The 5,220-nt window shown below is 38.3% G+C and overlaps 1 pseudogene; it reads left to right on the top strand.

Moving 5' to 3' along the window:
* Positions 1–3,341: 3,341 nt before the first annotated feature.
* Positions 3,342–4,561, top strand: LOC122619305 (annotated as a pseudogene).
* The last annotated feature ends 659 nt before the right edge of the window (positions 4,562–5,220 follow it).

Genomic DNA, 5,220 nt, shown 5'->3' with positions numbered 1-5,220 from the left:
TTTAAACATTCTTGAATTGTACATAGAAGGGAACAACGCTAAAATGTTCAAATAAAATTTTCTAAAAACGAGAAATCGATAAACAATAAGAATAAGATCATCATAAGATCAGCACTTGTAAATGTGTTAGCACGCAATTGGCGCAAGCAAGATTTTATTTATTCCAAAATATGTTTGATCTTGCGCCGAGCGGAAACAATTGTGAAAACAACTAAAAACTATATAAGTTGCAATCCCCAAAAGCGATGGCTTTACGAGAGAGGAAAAGATATAGATATCGCGAGATGAGGAAGAAATGAAACTACTTTATGTAAACTATTCGTTGATGCTCAATACTGAAACACTAGAACCCAGTACCTTATTTTCATTATTAGCATTACTTATTAATTGTTAACATTAATATGTATGTAAATTATTTAAGTAACCCCCCACTCCCACACTTCCCGATCCCCAGCCAATCCAAAGTTATTTGTATTTTGCGTAGAAAGAGGCAGCGTGAGTTTTGTTATGTGTTTTTGCCAACTGAATTGGCACCGAAGTGATAAGCCAAAAACAAAAAGAACCCCAAAACGTAATTGATAGTGGAAAATCCCAGAAATAGGAACGCACTTGAGTTTTATTTACGCATATTGTTTAACTTCCTGAACCAGCTAAATTATGAAACGAGAAAGAGAGATGAAAAGATATGAAACTATAACAAAACACTCGATGATAGTTTTAAAAATGTTGAAAAGCCAAAAAAGTCAAGTACTGTTTAGGTTTACTGAGCAAGTTGTCATACATTGGTAGCTTTAAAGCTTGTATCTTCAAGTTACACTACAAGTACACCCCATCCACATACCCACTACTTAGAGTATTGAACCGAGCGAGGGTCACTCGAGCAGTGCTCGGGGAACCCCCAGCTCACCCCCATTTCCCCCCGCCCCATACGAAGTACACACTACACACCCCACAGAGAAAAACTCTACACTTGTCGCGCAGAATTTTGCATTTTTTTTAAGTGTAAGCAAAAAGTTTGTTACTTACTGGACGTCAGTTTAAGCAGAGAACAGCTTAGATGTCATTGAAGCAGGATAGATACAAAGCCTATTTGTAAAATTCAAAAAAAGAGAAAACCATTTAAAACAGACCAAAACAGCCCCAGACTCGCCTGCTCTGCCTTGGACTTGTGGGCACAAACGTTCCGGCCCGCTGACTTTTTCAACACCAATCAGTACAAATTAATTTCCATTTCAAAGTTGGGAGCCCGAAACAAGATCGCTCGCGGAGCTCTCCGTGCGAGTCCAAGGCGTTTGTGTCCCCCATCCAAGGCAACCTGCGAGTCCAAGGCCCCTGAAATTATGATTCAAATTCAATTTTTTAATTTAAATTTAAAGCGTAACGACGACGATTCGACCAAGTTCGAATATTATTTTTAACCTCTTTTATTTAAGCCGAAACCATGATTCGTCGTTCTAAAAAACAATGAAAAGAAAGCAACCAAGCACTATGTATTTTTTTAATTTCTCCATTGATCTAATTTACAATTTAATTTGCAATTTTTTGTGATACTTTGCTATATTTTTAAACCTGGTATATATACAAATTAAAACCAACAAATACAACTGAAGAGAAAACGATTAATTAAATACCCTCCCCATTACCTTAAATGGACCATTAAGATGAATGCGAATATGAAGAGCAAACTCGCCATTCAATATTGTAATTATAGAAACGATTGTGAATAAAAATCTGAGAAGAATTGTAAAGCAATATTGGAAATGTGTTAAATCCAAGTCAACTTTTAAATTTTGAGAAAAAAGAAAGAAAAACCCGTCAAACCAAACAACAACAAAACAATAGAAGAAAAAAAACAAATAAACAATTATACATGGCTTTCGTAAAGTAATTTATTAAAGCTTTGTATAATTAACCAAAAAAAATCCTCAAATTTGTGTTTTCATTTGCGTTATCACGTACAGTTTTTCGTTGGCAATTTTAATTCCAGAGCTAATCGGCAAATCCCCCTACTATAACCCCCTCCACATTCCAGAAGAGTCGGGCAACATGTGCTCCGAAAAATTCCACTACCGAGGTTCTCACATGTTTTTGTTTTCAACACGATATCTAAGCGAGAAACCACACAAAATATATATGAAAAAAAAACGGAACCAGAACCAGAATAAAATTGAAATATAAAAAGCGCTTTGCTAGGAGATCGAAACAAAGGAAAATGCGCATATAGTACATATGCATATAAATATAAATAAATGCAGCTGCATTTGCGCTGCGATTTCACAAACACCCAGATATTGCGACACACACACACAAAGTAAAATAATAAAACGATAAGCAAGTTTACAGAGCCGAAGGGCATAATAATAGAACCATTTCCAGCTCCGTTTCGATGTGAAAAACTATCCTGATTGTTCCTATGTTAGTTCTGAATAGATGCCTAATACTTGTGTAATCGCAATCGGATCGGCGAATCCATAAACATCTATACCTATGCGATAAGTGCGAATTGTCATTGTGAGTTGAGGAAATTTATATACGCAACATCTAAGCATTTTATAGATTCTTACACAGCAGTCAGCATGATAACGATAAATGTTTAAAGGTTTTATCACACCACTACACAAAATAGATACATAAATGTATAAAAAGTTTATATATATTGATATGAGACCGATAAGATCTTACGCAGAGAGCTCAGCCAGCATCAAAGTCAAGTTAAAACTCAAGCAAACCAAACAATTGCCTAACGATCAAACAATCAATGTGTAAATCCCCTCCCAAAAAGCACCCAAGCCACTCAATAAATCCCCATTTGCCATTTCCCATACCCATACCCATTCCCACCCCATCCACTTCCCCAAATCCCCTAAAAAGTGAACAAAGAGATACAACAATTTTCAATGGAAACCCCCCAAAGAGATCCAGATGACGTCCAACTTCTCCGGTCCGAAAATCCGCATGCCATACAAATAATTGGATTTTTTCAGCCCAGCTCCAATTTGTGCTAACTTGAGGTTTTCAGTTCACTCTTGGACCAGAAATAAACTTATAATCCCTTGTTTTTAAACTTCTTCAAACTGAAAACTGCTTATAAAGCCAAAGTGTTTCCGAGTTAACTTTTTCGATTAGGGAAAATGAGTCAAGGCAACTTCTCGAGTTTTGACTGTCAACAGCGATTAGTAGGGAATTTCCATTTTAGAAACCCATTTACATACGATTATGATTTGCTATTAGTTGTCTAAAAATAGAGCTTGGCTGATTGGAAAATTGCACTGAGTTGAAGTGAATATGGATGCATTTTGGGACACTCCGAGTTGGGCGAGATGTAAGTGTCCGTGTCTTCGATGGAACCCCGAAAAAGTGGATGATCCCAGAAGGAGGACAGTGGAGAGAGCTGTTGGATCAGTTTAGTTCAGTTCAGAGGTAAGTGGGCAAAACACGAATGTGACTCACTGGCAGTACAAACTAGTATTATCTAGGTGGATTTCTCTAGAGGTTGCTCGAAGAAAAAACAGACGCCGAGCTGCGAGTGGTGAACGTGCTTCGAATCACCACATCTCGCACCTACCGCTCCACAGAGAAACAAATATGCTGGAACTTTACACGTTTCAATATCGGTTTTCTAAAAAATATGTGTGAAATTTGTATACTTTTTTGCTAAGTCCCATTTACATCTATTTTAACGTGCTTTGATAAACATCGAAAATGTTTTCATTTTTGGCTGACATGAATCATCCACCCAATTGTTGTCTTTTGTTTCTCTGCATTTGATGTTTCGGCTTTTTTTACCTCGCCGCTTTGGGATTTCTTTATAAACGATGTCGCAAAAGAAAACTGGATTCACAGACAACACCACTATGTTGGCAATGGGCTTCGGTTTTGAATTCGGTGTCGTTGTTTACCGCTTCGCTACCTCTGAAGTACATAGTACATATGTAGGTATGTATGTACCATTATGCTTGTACTTTATATGTACTATATCCGATCGAGTCCAATGAAAATGAATACAAGACAATAACTGTGCGGGTTGTCCATATTTGAGCATCGAAAGCGTTTTCCGCCGTGGATTTCGTTTTATGCTGAAAGCAGCACTCTTTAATTTTTTTGTTACGCTCTCAACGGTTTTCAGGCCACCCCCGAGAAATATATGCACACGCTACTATATATGTACATGTACATACGTATGTATCTCTGCGGATGGTGTCTACGTAGTGACGAAAAGCCCCGAGTAAATATGTAGTAGTAGTACTTCAACAGAATTGGTGTTGAAACTCAAAACTCGAATTAAACTGTTCACTATTTGAATAAAACTTTAATATTTATGGGTATCCGGTAGTCGAGGCACTCGTGCATTGTTGTTTTCAAACTCGGCAAGAGGTGTATCTGTGTGCCATTTGTTGCCATGGATGTGTGTATGTCTGTATGACTACACTCAAACTTAAGGCAAATCAAAAGCGTAAACAATTTTGTTTTTATTTTGCTTTTATTTTTATGGCGCTTTGCCTAAGCTAATTGCAAACGATAAATGGCGGCGGCGATAGTGGATTTCAGAGAGGTTGGCCGGTAAAGGGGTATACTTCGCCTCTTTCCCTCACGTCCGTTCGAATTTGCGATTGCAAACATAAAAACAACAAAAGCCCAGAGCTACAGAAAAAACATACATAAATCATGGGGAAACGTGACTTAATGGAAACGTTCATACCCCTTGATTGGCATTTAGACTGCATTTCAGCTTACATGGGTTATAAATTGGAATTTCTGAATGTAATATAATTTCTTAAGCTAATTACAAAATCTTTCTAAATACAAACGGGTATGCTTTCGCCCAATATACCCTATCTTGGCGAACGGCCTATGCGGGGTATCCAAAACGAGATGAGGCAAAACAAAAAGTTGCGTGCACTGGTCTCGAACTGGCCCCGTAGATGTATCTGTATCTACGCAATTGGTATCTGTAAGATACACACACATCCAAACGCTCACGTTGTGCCGCCACACGCGCTGGGTGCCGAGCGGGATGGAGATACTGGCGGAGCGAGATGGGTGGCGTTCGTATTTACAAGTTTTGTGCGTTGGTCTCTGACGACCCCTTGGCCTCCCACCTCCTACGTCCCCCTGGCCCCAGTCCCCAATCCCCTGTATTTTTGTACACCCATATGTATGTCTGTATGTATGTACATACATATGCGTGCAAAATACGCAAATGGCGAGGATGAATATAAA

The sequence above is a fragment of the Drosophila teissieri genome, chromosome 3R (genome assembly GCF_016746235.2).
Source record: "Drosophila teissieri strain GT53w chromosome 3R, Prin_Dtei_1.1, whole genome shotgun sequence".
Classification (NCBI taxonomy): domain Eukaryota; kingdom Metazoa; phylum Arthropoda; class Insecta; order Diptera; family Drosophilidae; genus Drosophila; species Drosophila teissieri.
This window is presented reverse-complemented; position numbering and strand designations above follow the sequence as displayed.